General features: G+C 45.8%; 1 protein-coding gene and 1 long non-coding RNA gene across 3 annotated transcripts in view; one reads left to right on the plus strand and one right to left on the minus strand.

The window, feature by feature from the left end:
• Positions 1-15,177, plus strand: part of LOC144170858 (neural cell adhesion molecule 1-like) — an 871,116-nt gene that overhangs the window by 122,944 nt on the left and 732,995 nt on the right. The gene's annotated exons all lie outside the window — the stretch shown is intronic.
• On the minus strand, positions 5,973-11,041 carry LOC144170857 (uncharacterized). Its single transcript, XR_013322691.1, has 4 exons — positions 10,641-11,041; positions 9,315-9,483; positions 8,765-9,119; positions 5,973-7,743 (listed from the first exon to the last, which is right to left on the minus strand). It is a non-coding gene; the product is annotated as an uncharacterized LOC144170857 (long non-coding RNA).

The following is a 15,177-nucleotide window of genomic DNA, read 5'->3' on the forward strand; positions in this document are numbered from 1 at the left end:
GTTTTCACATTTTTTCATTCATTCTACGTTTTTGTTCTTTTCTGCCTTATCCTGTAACTTTGTTATGCACATATCTTTTTTCTGCTTTAAGAACCACGGAATATATCGTTTCTGTACCACGGCACGTGTTTTCTTGCTTTCAAATTACTCTTTATTTATTTGTGGTTGTTTATTTTACTTTATAGTGTCGGACTTTTTGTCCGACTACATTTTGTATAGTGTAAATGTTTTTAAGCGTGTGATCAGGCTCCGTGTTATTTCCTGTGCTTTTCCCTTAAGCGTATTTCTAACCACCGCAACTGATTCGTGCGTCGCGTGCACATACTTGGCTATCTTTGGTTGTTTCCTTTATCTACTACCCTGATTGTGTTCGGCATACTTTGTAGTTCTTGTGAGTAGATTTTGTGTGTAAGTACGCTGTTGGATTTTATTTTTTCTCGTCTTCCGACCTAAACATTGCGAACCTCGTAGTCATTACTTGTTATGCTGTGCTTTGTTACTCGCAAATTTGGGCTGTAGGATCCGCAATTTTTGTAATGCCCTTACCAAATTCCCTGCAGAGGGGTCACGCGACCGGTCACGGGAACACCGCTAGAACATTAAATCTGGCACTGGTGGGTTCTTGGCTGCACAGTGTTTAAGATGCGGCTGTAAACCGATGTTTGAGAAGTGTACGATTTTATCCTGTGGCCGGACGCAACATTTGCGGGAAATTACGGAAGATGAGGCGATAGCAAGACTCGGAGATACATGTGTCAGCGCGCCCTCGCTTGCGCTCACCGAAGAGGAATAGGACTTTCTTGGCAGCCGCTTCGCCGGGAGTTCCAATGTCTGTTTACGCTCACGCATGCACGTCAGTACCGGGTGAAGTTTGTAAAGTTCACACAGTGGCACAATAAATGTAGTTGGAAGTTTGCGCCGTGTGTGTCCGTTCTTTACTTCGTCCATGTCTCCCCTTCATTGCGCAATTATGTTTTTGCTGTACATGCGACATTTGCGTATAGGAGACGCGCCCACAAAATTGGACTTGATGGCAAATATTTTGTGGATATCTCACTCCGCTGAAGTGCATGCGCGAGTGCACAGGTGGCATATCAAGTACGCGCTACGCGCAGACATTGCGCAAGTGCACGACAATTCGCCGAAACTTGATTTTATCGAAACGTTGCCACGGGGTCAAATTCAGAACGATTTTTAATGCATGGAGCGCGAAAAGCTTACTGCAGGGTCAACCAGCTGCAGCAAAGCAAGCAGGTTCGTGAGTTTGGCATTATTCCCGGAGCTGCGAAAAATTTTGATTGAATTGTAGTTTCTCGCAGTGTGCGGCAAAATAACGGCATCCTTCTACCATCCGAAGAGACCATTTTGCTTTTCCAGCAAACAGTTATCGATCAACCCTATAAAGTGGCACCGACAATCTGGCGTGACGCACTGATTTGGTCTCAATCCTGACCACGTCCTTGCCTTTAAAATGGAGAAATAGAAAAAAAAATCAACAGGCAGAACCAAAATCTTCGCTTCCAGAAACGTGTCCTCTTCAGAGCGCTACGAAGGCGCCCCTTTGTTCGCGTGTGCCCGGGCAGCGCCGCAACCGCGGACGCATTATTTATGGGGCGAGCGCTCGCGCAGGAATGCAGGCGCGTGGCGGTGCCCCGCTCCGCGTGTTTATCAAGCGTGCGATCGATCGTCCGTGAAGTACAGCGCGTGATAAGTCGCGCCTCCCGCCGGGCGCTTTTTCTGTCTTCCTTGGGCCAGAGCACGTGCGGATCTCGGACGAGAAGACCGTGCGCCAAGGCAACGAAAGCGAACGCCGGACACGCGCTGGGCCGTTCCCAGGAGAGCGTCCCCCGCGGTAGTCGACGGCGGCCGCTCGGGAAGCGCAATCTGCGCGTAAAGGGGCAATTACCCCGCGCGTCTGTGTGCCTGTCCCTCTTCTCGGCGTCCCTCACGGCACTGCACTGGTGCCGCCACTGCTGACGCCGCCGCAAACATTGCGTGCGCCATTCTCTGACTTTTAAGAACTTCTCTCGCCGCCCCTCAGGGGAGCGAGCGATAACTTGTCGCACACTCGCACGCATATTCACAGCGCATTCGTTCAGTGTTTCGTTTTCCCCTACCATCGGCGTTGTCGTCGTTTCGTGTCCTCTCCGCGTGTTCAGCACTGCCGGTCTCTGTTGCGTGCGCTCTGATCCGCGATGGCTCGATGCCACGCCATGCGTGCTATCTGTGTCGAGTGTGTACGATTGGAAAGGGGCGGCCGAGAAGGCGGAGGAAACGACGACGAGGGAAGTGCCTTTCCATCCGCGGTGACGACAACCCCGGCCGCTGCACCCCTTCCGTACATCGTGTCGGCTGGATGCATTCCTTTTGTTGGGCTACCTAAGTGCCACTTTTTCCCTCTCTGTCTGCATGTCTGTAATTGGAATTGAAATTGTCAGATGGCTTTATTGCACAAAATGTGCAAAGTACTACGATGGATTTGTCGAAAAAATGTTGGGCGAGGCATCTTGACGAGCCCTAATACCCATTCACTGAAACAGCTGCAGTGGGGAGCAGCAATTGAAAAAAAAATTACAGCCCTTCCAGTACTGTGAAGTTCGAAGACCGCAAAGCTGTATTCGTGAATAACTAAATTGAGTTACACACGATGACGGTCTACTATAAGAACGAACAAAGACAAGTACACATAGCTTCCTCATAATTAATGCGAAATGAATTCTCATATAATTTGTTTCGCTATAATCTCGGTAAAAAAATTACCCCAGCTTCACTGAGTTAGCGCCGCAATCTCCGATGTCAACAGCACCGCAAGGCTAAGCTTCATAGAACTTCCCGAAGCGAGCAGATCGATTCACTTTCGCTCGCTTTCGCGCGCCAACTCTCGCTGCCGATGGGCGACTTGTTCCGCAGAGCGCGCAATTTTATCCATTTTCCGAGCATCCGAGAAATGACCGCCGAGCAGCACACTCGTCTGCGTAGGCGCACTCCTCCGAAGCGTCTGTCGGAAGCGCGCTCTCCACTTGGACGACGCCTCTCCCCCTGGGCTCTCCCTCTCGCTGGGCTCTCTCTCCGTGGCTGCGCCCGCGTCGCCACATTCGTCCCATGAAAGCCTCGACCAAGAACGGCTTCGCTGCTAACTTTGCTTGCGCATAAAGACGCTTCACCGCAGTCATCATCTGTGCGCAGTGGTGCACGCTTTACAGGCAACAGCATGGTCTGCGTTACCACGCCTTGTTCCATGAAAGCCTCGTATGGACACCGCCATCCGGCTATGTCAGTCCCCTTAGAACGGACCGCAGGGAGTCCTTAGGCAATGCTCGCGTCCACGCTACAACCTCAGCGGCCTGGCGTGTTCAATAACTTCCCAGTCCTGGCCAGAGATATACTTTCCGCCAGAGGACGGGAAATAGCGCCCCCAGGAACGAAGAGCCCGCATAAACACACTCCGAATAGCCCGCAGGGAACTGCTAGACCACCTGATATTCTCCCGAGAAAATATACGACACTACTAAGAGAAGCACAAACATACTACTTATCGAACGACCGCGTTCTGCACCGAATACAGAACGCTCCAAACAGACCGCATTGCCGAGTGTGCGTTTGCATACTCCCACTCGCTGGACCTGCGACAGAGCCCACACACCGCAACGTCGCTCACTCCCCCCTTCCACATCGGCTCCTGGGAGGCCTGGGTTGCCCGTCTGGGCAGGACGACGTCGTGGCCACCTGCTCACCATCTCAACCTGATAGAGCGCGGACCCGCACATGGGTTGCGAAAAAATGTTCACTCTCCCTCTCCCTCGAGCAAGAACGGCTTCGCCGTTAAAACACGAGTTAACGCTGCTCAGCCATACTTACTCCATAGATGTTATAAACGTTGCGAAATTACCGGTAATTTCGCAACGTTTATAACTTCACTGTGAAATAAATAATTCTGGCAATAAATGAAACCTGGAGAATGACACAGTCGTAATAGCGCACAATTTCAGTATGAATTTTGTACAAGATGCCTCAATTAAATTGACAGCTACAAAGCGAGCGTGTCCTATTGTTTGTCGACGCGACCCAAACACGCACGCAATTGTGGCCGAAACCTGGCGCAAGACGGCTTCGCTTTAACAATTTGCGGACATCGTAAGACATCAACGGCAAAGTGGTGATACCGCTGGACAATTCAAAGAAAATTCTATGTTGACGTTATGGAAGAACAGAAGATGGAAATACATGAGGTGCAAGGGAGCAAATTGGTTTCTCCGCAGAAGAAACTGTATTCCAACTCTTAAGCTAAATAGGAAAAATAACGGAAGAAATGTCGGTACCTGTAGGGCGATGTAACTAGAGTAAAAATATGGCTGCGTATCTGCTAGTTTTGCTGCGAATGTCGTCAAAAGACAAAAGTCTTTTGTAACCCCTACCACATAACACTCTCTCGTGTCCAATGGAGAATGCAATGGATGTCTCTTCAAGTGAACTCATTTTTTCCCGCGTTTGCATCGGTCAAGCGCAGTACGTTGTGACACAGAGCCTCTTTCGTAATTTATTTTGAGTTGGGTTTGGTGCAGCTCGAGTGGACGCAGTCGATTTTAGGGTTTGTTTTTATCACCTCTTTTTAACACCGTTTTTAACGCGCAGTCTCTTTTTTTTAACCGCAGTGCTGCCCGCCGTGGTGGCTTAGTGGCTAAGGCGTATATATAGCGCTGCTGAGCCCAAGGACGCGGGTTTGGTTCTCGAACGCGGCGGCCGCTTTTCTGGTGAAGGCGAAAAGCGAAAATTCCCGTGTGTTTAAGATTTCGGCATGCGTTAAGGGTGCCCAGGTGGTTGAAATTGTTCCGGAGCCCTTTACGGCGCGCCTCATCGCCTGCGCTGCGTTGGCGCGTTATGCCGCATAATCAATCAACAGCGGAGCGGTTGTAGCTGGCCGTAATGTGTGGCGGGTAGCGCGTTAAAAGTACCAAGAAAATGCCCAGTCCTCGAGAGCACGTGCCTCGCTGTGACCGCCGAGTGTTCCCGGCTTGCGCAGGCGCTTTAGCAAAAAAAAAAAAAAGAGAAATCATAAAACTGGCGAAAACGGCGAGGAGCGCCGTGCGTTGCCTAGGAAGCGACAACGCGACAGCTGGCGCAAGACCTGCTCCTCGGAACCTCGACGTGACTCCAGGAACGCCACGCATGCGTCGTGCCCGGACGCGCCGCCGCTGCGCCCCAGCTGTCAAGCGCTACCGCACATGCAATGCTTGGAATGAGTAACGCGACGATATCGATGCTTGTGACGATCACTACACTCTTAATCTGGTTCCACGTAAGATCCACTTAGTAACTGGAACTTTTTTGCAAAAAAGTTCCAGTTATATATTTGGAACCGTGTTCCACATATTCTGAAAATTAAGTGGAACAGTTCCCCACATATTTTCGCAACTAAATTATGTGGATCGGTGTTCCAAATAAAAGTATGCGGATCACTGTTCCAAATAAAAGGGTAGTTTAAGTTACTGGAACATTGATCCATGTAAAATGATTATGGAATTTATCCGGTCCGCCGTTCCAGGTACCTTCAGGCCAGCTGTTTATATAAAACGGTGTTCCTCTAGGCATTGGGAAGCTGTCTATGGGACTCCACTTTTCCAATATTTCTGCTTTCCTGTCGGTATACACCGAGGTCATATGCCAGGCTGGCGGATGCATTGGTATCAGCAGGAAACCGCAAGCACCATTTTAACACAGCCTTGATATATGACCCGCAGTGATACCAACAATTGGAAAGCAGAAACCACCGCAGCAGTGGGGTCCCTGACAGTTCCCAACAGTTGCCTATCGGAGCACAGTTCTATATAAAAGTTGGTCTGAGGCACCTAGAGCGGCACACAGTCATTGGCTTCACCCGCCGAATCATCTTCTGACTTTCAGCTACATGTAAAAGAAACAATATACTTGCATTAAAATACGCACTAAACCAACTATTATGACTCATACACTGCTTTTCAGTATACTATACAACTTTATTGGGTGTTAGTATGCATACATTTCAGATTTGAATAGCTGTCTATTTTAAATTGCACAGAAAATGACCAACGTACAAGGAATAAATACCATAACGATAACACTAGGCTCCAAGTGGCATTTTCACATATTCACCTTTACTCAAAAACATGGTTAATAAAGACGGTATTAGGGGCAACTGCTTCACAAATAAATAGACGTGTGCGTCTACCGCGGCACTGACACAGACATTATACAACAGTGAGCATCAGATATGCTGTCTTAACAGATAAACCAAGGTAATTCAAAGGCGGAATTACTCATTGCGCTTGCCATACTATGTTTACGCATAACTGTTTGGGAAAATGCAGTTTGCTATTAAATTGTAGGGAAAGGCCTAAAAACGAGCCATACACGGTTGTATTATCACAAACCTACAACAGTGCAGTGCAAGAGTTTAGGAAAACAACGCTCGAGCCAAGATTAACGATAAAACATTTTCACACGAGAGGTCACATGTGGCAGTATGCCACCATTAAAACATCATTATTAAAGATAGTAGTTTCCTGACACCAGACGTAAGTGGAACATCAAGCTATTTGTAGGCAAAATAGAATTTATGAGCGTCCTGAAAAGGCCTGACATAAGGCACGTTACTTGCCCAAACAATTTGTAGTTTAAAATAATTCATCCCAAGAAATCTTACAAAAGTCAGCGTGAATCTTATATAATTTTGCAAACCAGGTAGCTGGAAGCATGTTACACATATTAAAATTTAACAAGCAGACTAATTATATATGTCATCAATTCAAGCGGGAACAAGTCAGACATCCGTAAGAAGCAAACAAGCCAGCGTTGAATCATACAGGTGACCAGTTTTACAAAGCAGACTTGAAAGCATTTTTTCCAGCCTCAACATTTTACCTTAGGTGAAACTCACAGTTGCGTGCTATAAAAACCCTCCCGTCTTGCTATCAGTGTAATTGTGACCAAAGCCCTGCTTCTGCCAAACAAGAAATGCAGCTTTGTTCAAAAAAGAAAACTTGTTCAAGCCAAATGCGCACATTTTAAGTTCTTCTCGGTCATGGGTGTCAGCTCATATCCTGTACTAAAATTTATCAATGAAGGCGGAAGCTATCTGCGTAAATAATCACTGTTACTTTTGCATCAGCAGTAGCACTGCCATGAAAAAAAATCTCATGAGCTACACTTGAATAATAAGGACGTTACAATGAGGTGCAATGAACTACATTAACACCCACTATAGATTCAAAGGCAGCCAGCGCATTGTGCCAATGATGAAAAATAAGGCACGACTTCAGTGTTCAGCTGACATGAAACTTGCATGTGCCAGTAACTTAAACCTCTTCATCTGATTTCACCCCCGTCATGCCTTTCATCTGACCTCCTTCATGCCTTTCAAGAGATACTTTAACCTTTACCAATAATTTAAAATCCCAAGTGGAGCTGAACACTTCAAGTATTTCAACAGAGATTCCAACTTAAATGACACCAGGCCACTGTCAAACTTCTTATGCTTTCCAAGAACTCCCTGCAAAAGTCCCAAGAACTCTCCAAAGGCACACAACCATATGAACATGATGACACGATGAAAAAGATGACATATGGGGCGAAGAGGATGACCACATCCTGAAGTGACAATGCAGGCGGCGAATCCGTGATGTGTTTCTTGCGGGCAATATTGATGCCGCCAGTCCCTTCTATCAGAATAACCGGGCCTCGAGAAGACTTACTGCTCACCTCATGTACCTTCAAGAAACAAGAAAATTTTGTTACATGGTTGCTTTAAATGAGTGAGTTGCTTAGTCCCTTTCATAACACAGTAATTGATTTAAAATCAGTGATTTCTTGGGTTTTTTCTGGGAGTGCTGCTAAAGGTGAAAGTGCGCTAAACAATATCACCACAGACAATCAATGAAATTGCCGTGATTCTGGAAGGTATCCAACTTTGCTGCCTCGGTATCCTGAATATAAGGTTTTTTTTTATCTTTGAAAGTTTCGTTTATTAATCAAATAATAATTACTATAATCACCTTTCGGCATTATATTTTGCACACCTTCTCTCTGCAAAAAATGTTCTCTGTACTGTATAATGCGCTCCCTAGAATGCTGTAGTGAAACTGGCTTATTATAACTTACAGCTAAACGATGTTTCTACCACAAAGAAATAAATGGCCAATCATAGGAAATCATAAATATCGCACTGTGGCAAAAATTTTTTTTGGAATTAGTTCCCCCTAAAATATTTCCCTCTGGATATGTATTACCTCCATGGTTCGTAGTGGTATGAGGCAGAAGTTCAGCTGACTAATGCTGAACTAGGCTGTTGCACAATTTTCTTATAAATCGCAACTATAGCACATTTTCTTGCAGACGTCACTTTCTGCGCTCTAAACAATTCTCTTTACAAAATCCAATGCAAGCATTACTCATGCTACGCCTGTATTTGGGAGTATTATTGGTGCTACGGGCGTATTAACAGCGGGAAGTTTAAATTGTCAGTTGCCACCGTATTGTTGTAGCAGCAACCACGTTGGGCGTGTCCGTGGTGCTGGCAAATCACAACTCTCAAGGTGTAAAAGCTAAATATTTACAAAACTAAAATACACAATATTGGTTTTTTTTTTGGCCACTGTTGGAGCATCCGTAATAGGCGGAATGTGAACACAATGGCCAATATTGGCGTTCACGATAACTTCTTAACACTGAGATTTTATTAGGACGAACAGACCCAGAAATTGAGTCTCGCAAAAACAAAATGCCAGCTTACCCAACCAAAATTAAGATCCGGGTGTTTCTGCCAGGGCCGTCTCAAAGTGCACTTCCAGGAAAGTTTCGCTAACGTGTTCCGAAAAGCTCCGACTGTCACCTTGAGCCACAGGCCAAGCTGTAACTGAAAAGAAGTTTCAAACCATTAGTTATAAAGAAACTACCTAAAAACGCGCCATGAAAGACCCAAAAATGGCAGTGCGTACTTACTTGTAGAATGCAATGATTTCATCCCGTGCAAGAGCTTTAATGTGTTGCCTTCTGATGATACACTTCCAAGAAGGGGTCCAAATACAAATAAAATGGCCATATGCATTCCTTGTACCACTGTTCTAGGTCTATCTTCGCCCTATTGCCTAGAAAATAAACAGTACAAAAATATCAGATAATAAATTTATGCCTCGCTTTACCCAGGGAGCACGAGAAAATATTGAACAATGTCTGATTCGTTCCACGAAAGTATAATGTCTTTTTTACAGCGGAAGCTCTGGTAATCTTTCCTTGCTAAACAATTTGAGATATGAAAATATTTGAATATACTTTAAGCTCACCTGTCCTTGGTCTATGCGAACTGGTGAATATCTGCACAATATGCACAACTCAAAAAGTACTCTTTTGTGGCTTATGAGCTCCACAGAGCATTCATAATCCGCCACACTCTCCCCGACGACCCTTCAGCATGCCAAAGATATCTTCAGCCAGTGAATGCCACAGTCATGACTTCGCAGGAGCATGTAAAGAAAGGAATAAATTTGTTTTCATTTTTTTTTTTGCAGAGGAACAAAAACGTTTGTCACAACCTATCAGTGGAGAGCCAAATGTCTCCACAGTCAGCCATATACTCTTTCTGAACAGGTCATAGAGTATGAATACAGAATGTAGCAATCTGCTTTTGCAGTATAATTTCTACGTTCAAAGTAGAATAGAAATGGATTAATGTTTGCTGCACATCATGATGCAACAACTTTGCACCCGAGCGTTTTGAAAATTATTCCAACTCTCGAGCTGCCACTGACATTGATAGCATAAAATGGCAGGAATGGATTATTTTTAAACTTACTTTGTGACGTTACAACTTCTAATAGTCCACACGTGAGTTTTATGGGTAATTATTCTGAGGTCTCAGGTTACCACTGACATTGACAGCATAGAAACGGCACCACACTTTCTGCGTGTTTCCACCTGCCTTCCCCTCCACAAAAGGAACGTTTTGTTACTACGCTACTGCTCAGACAACCACTTTCCCTTGCATTTCACTACACGTCAGGGAGCCAACTAACGTTGACTAGTGTAAAGAGACCATCTAAATTCATCGAAGGCATTGGAAGAAACAAGGAACAACTACACACACAGCACAGATAAACGTAAGCAGTGCTGCCGCCAACGCCTTGAACGCACATCAACTTTAGGCGGAATAGCGTGATTAGCACAGTAAATTTATGGCTCTCAGAAGACCAACACAACGCAATTAACAAGGAAGTTTGAAAACACCGATAAGTCTAAAGACAGACGCTCCGACAAACATGTTGTGCAGTGTGTGCGCGTGAGACAATAGCGTGCGACTAACCCGAGAAGATTCAGTACCGCTGACAGGTACAGCAACCGTCAATATACAACTAAGCAACACCACACCGTAAGGGGACATGCAGACTCGAGAAATGCGCGCACCAGCCACTTTCTAACTAGCACTAGCTAACGTACGCAGTCAGAAATGTCAAGTCGACTCCGACCCACAAACACACAAGCTTTTAATTAAAATAACGGCCGCAAACGTTTCTCGCTTCGAACAGGAAGCAGAGCGGCACGTTTATCGGACGCAGTGATGAACAAGTCAATGAACAACAACCGTTACCAGAACATAAATAAGCAGCACTGACCTTTTTTGCGCCTCCCGGCAAAACTTCACTTCGTCGAACAGTAAATACAGCCTGAGGACATGAAGAAATCCGCAGTTTCTCGCCGCAACCAAACTGGTAACCGTTCCCGCCAGTCTGACCGACAGTTCATTTAGTACATCAGGCGCACAACGCGACCAATCGAGAAAACCGCTACAGAAGGCCACTGGTGGCGCTGCATGCGGACGAACAAAAACTAGCTTCCGTAAACGTTGAGACGTAGGGGCGCTGCTGTCGTTAAAAGTGTTCACGCAGTCCCGTTTTTCCCTCATCGTCGTTGTACCCGTTGCCGTCCCACTATACCATGCATCAACGCAAGCGGCGCTGCCTTGTATTCTTTCCTGCATGCTGTCAACGCATGCGCACGGCATGCCGCACTAAAGTGGCGGTCGTTTCGTAATCGTTTCGGCCAACTTTTTCTTCCTCCGTGCCTTTGGCGATGCACGCCGACGCCGTGGCCAGTGACCAGTCCGCGGAAGAGATCACAAACTCGGCACCCTTGATCGCTTATATTTGCTTCGGAAAATGGGAGTAGGCCTTTAAGCGGACGTCTACGCTGCTCTGAGGCTGGAACAAAGAGCTCAGATATTAGCCAATTTAACACGTTAGTTGGGCTAAAGTTGTTTCTCTCCGCGGTCCGTGAGCGAGTGCGGTATGTGTGCATAAACTTTGATGACAGCTTTATTTCTTTCTCTGCAGTGAAAACAAAACGACGCTTCTTTATTGACTGCGTTCTCTTGACAAGTCTTTCCAATACCAATTATATATACTGCGACACTCTTTGTTACCCACGTTATAGATAACTACTACCGCATAGTGAATCCAGTGTGATTACTCGCTAATTAGCGAGTAATAATACATCTGCCCGTTTTCCAGCAGTTTTTCTTCATGAACACCAATAGTGCAGGGGGGACCAGCAGGAGAAGGCCGGTCATTCGGTGAACTTGAATTACTACGGCAAGTAACAACATTAGGGTAACACTGCGAATTTTCGCGATACTGCAATGCATAATTTGAAATAAGAATGCCATTTCAGTATAAATATATAGAATGTAAGGCAGATGCCGCGGGGTAGATTTAGTTTTCCGGGTTTTGTGTCATTCTCCTCCTGCAAAGAGGCTTGCGTTTTTGCTTGTGAAAATTACTAGCCGGGACGAGACAAAATACAAAAACTAACTACTAAGCATATAACTGCATGCGTAGCATGATGTGTGTGGTGTAAAATGTGACGCAGTCGGTTACCATTATGTATGTACCCCATCACAACATAAGTAACGTGCACTAAGTACCATTGAGCGCGTACTACACCACAGCGAGATGATGACTGAGTGTTGAACAAAAACTGCCGTTTCTGCGACGCTTTGTAAACCAAATGAATAAAATATAATGGCCTCAACAAGTATTTCGTAATGAAGATGTTCACAAAAGCACCACGAATTCTTCAGCGCTATAGCAGCTATGGTTTTGCCCGAACGGCATATGGGGAAAGGGAAGACGTTTAGTCTTTCTCAAATTGAAGTCACTGGCAATTTTGTACTTGACGCCTCAAATTAGAAAAATACGATGTTCACGAAGCGGTTTGGGTGCCGCAGAACACCTGGAAATTGGTTCCTGCAATTTCTTCTTTTGCCTAAGATATTCTCCTCTCGACATTTTTAATGCTTTGTACGGCGTTGACAAAAAAGTGGGATTTCGTTTTCTGTCAAAGGACATCACTAAAACTGCAGCTTAGCCGTATAATGAAAGTTAACTGCTGCAAGGCAGTATCATAGATGTCGGCGAAGTTCATTAAATTTTATGTGCGGTGTGCGCGTGTATATTAAACGCGCACGTGAATCTTGGGTCAAGAAGCACCTAATATATATGCGGTTCATTGTTCCAGTTGATGCATGAAAGAGTGCATACTTCACTGCCGTGCACGAGTTATGTGGAACAAGACACGAGCAAAAAATATACAAACGCACTCTCCCCAACCGTTTACTGGGACATAAGTGGAACAGTAACCGGAACCGCCGACATCGCATGACCCCATTTCTTCGGTTCCAGATAAAAACCACGAACATAAACAAAACAAGCTGACGGTTCCAGATAAGATCCACCTATATGCCTCGTTCCAGCTATTCTTTCGTTCGGATCCACATAAAATATATGGATCACCCTTTTTAACTGGAACCTATATGGAACCAGATTAAGAGTGTACTACTGGCGCAGGGCAAAGCCGCGGCGGAACACCTAAATAAACAGCATGGAATGCACTCGCTTCAAATTCTTATGCTCTGTCTTGCAGATTGCTGCATGCACCGGAATCTACAGTGTTCAGGACGCACCATCTTTTTCAAGCAGCGTACCCTCTTGGCCGGTCAATGAATGTTTTGTCAATCCCTCGTGCGGCGAAGTTGCTTGCTGGGTTACGGCGAAGAAACTTTTTGGCGACCGTATACCAGCTGGACTGAAAGTGCGTGCGCATGGTGCGATATCAGGAACGAGGCGACATTTGTGACGACACCGGAACATATAAAGGCATCGCATCGTCCGCTGCTCTTCAGTGGGTCCGGCGGCAGCATGGAATGCACTCGCTTCAAATTCTTATGCTCTGTCTTGCAGGTAAGCTTGAAGTACAATTTCAAAAGCTATAGAAGTGGCAACTATTTCTTGATTGATGATTGATTCTATGGTTCAACGCGCCGACGCAACGCAGGCGATGAGGTGCGCCGTAGTGGAGGGCTCCGGATTAATTTTGACCACCTGGGGATCTTTACGTGCGCCGAAATTTTTCTTTTCGCCTCCATCAGAAAAGCGACCGCCGCGGCCGGGAATCGAACCCGCGACCTCGTGCTCAGCAGCGCAACGCCTTAGCCACTGAGCCACCGCGGCGGGGGCAACTATTTCTTGCTGCTGTTGACGGACCCCCCCTGCAGACCTCATGAATATGTCTTCTATGCTGACGAATTTCTTGAGAATGCTGTTGCTCGTCTGATGTGGAGAGTAACCCTGGTCCTGAGGTCGAAGACATGTTGCGAGAATTGCTCTCGGGGCAGACTAAAATTAAACGGGAGATAACAGGTCTCTCCTCTAGGGTTGCATCCTTCGAAGAACGATTAACTAAAATTGAGCTGTCCATTGCGTCAATTACTGAAGTTGCGCCACGCGTGTCTGAACTTGAGAAAGCCGTAGCTGACATTCGAGGGATTGTTTGTAAATTGGACCGCAAAAACAACGATTTAGAGAATAGGTCCCGCAGAAATAACCTGCTCATCTATGGCTTAACTGAAAACTCTGGAGAAACTTCGGATGAGTTGCTTGAAACGGTAACCGGACTGATTACATCAAAACTAGAAGTTAAGTGTTGCGATATCGAACGCTTCCATAGGCTGCGAGTGCATAAGAGCAGTAGCAGTAGCCCAAGACTTTTTATTATTAAGTTGCTGGATTTTAGAACTAAGGTCGCTATTTTAAGCAATGCAAGCAAGTTGAAGGTCACGGAAATATTTATAAATGAAGGCTTTCCTGTGCGCAGATACGCAGGGAACTGTGGCAGAATTTTGCCGAGATAAGGAAGGATGCGGAAAAAGCAAGACTGCACTACGTTCATTTGTTGGCGGACAACGTTCGGTATTCTTGGGATGAGAATGAAAAAGCTATCGTTAAAGAAAGCCGTCGGTTTTCTGCTACAAACAATGGATGACGGCTTAGTGTGAAGTCTTTTGCGCAATTGAATTTAAATGCGCGTAGCCTAGTTAAGAAAATTGCAAACTTTAACTGGCCTATTGAGTGTCATAGTCCATCAGTCATCTGTATGACTGAGGCTTGGTTAAATGAATCTATCCTTGATCATGACCCGCCGCTGTGACTCAGTGGCTAAGGCGTTGCGCTGCTGAGCACGAGGTCGCGGGTTCGATTCCCGGCCGCGGCGGCCGCTTTTCGGATGGAGGCGAAAAGCAAAAACGCCCGTGTGTACGATATTTCGGCGCACGATAAAGATCCCCAGGTGGTCAAAATTAATCCGGAGCCCTCCACTACGGCGCGCCTCATCGCCTGCGTTGCGTCGGCGCGCTAAACACCAGAATCAATCAAATCAATTATCCTTGATCATGAATTCTTGACTCCTGGTTACATGGTTCTAAGAAAAGATAGGCCTTCTGGTCGTGGTGGCGGAGTGGCACTTTTTATTAAAAGTGGCATTGAATTCTCGTTACTACCAGAACTCCCAAATACTGAATCTATATGGTGCAAAGTAATTCTTGATGGTCTCGCTATTGTTGTTGGTGCTCTCTACCGTCCTCCTAACTCTGCCTCAGACGTTTTTTCGACTGTCAGTGACTATATTGTTGGACAAAAGCTGGACTGTTCTAAACTCGTATTGACCGGTGACTTTAAGGCCTCCTCTATGGATTGGAATTTGTTAACATCAACTGGATGTGACAGGGTAATTTGTGATTCTTTAATTAATATGTCACTAGCTTTAGGTCTATCGCAGCTGGTTGATAAGGCTACGCGCGAGTATTCTATGCTAGATTTT

The sequence above is a fragment of the Haemaphysalis longicornis genome, unplaced genomic scaffold (genome assembly GCF_048455015.1).
Source record: "Haemaphysalis longicornis isolate Haplotype H1 unplaced genomic scaffold, Haemaphysalis longicornis Haplotype H1 scaffold_2, whole genome shotgun sequence".
Taxonomy (NCBI): Eukaryota; Metazoa; Arthropoda; class Arachnida; order Ixodida; family Ixodidae; genus Haemaphysalis; species Haemaphysalis longicornis.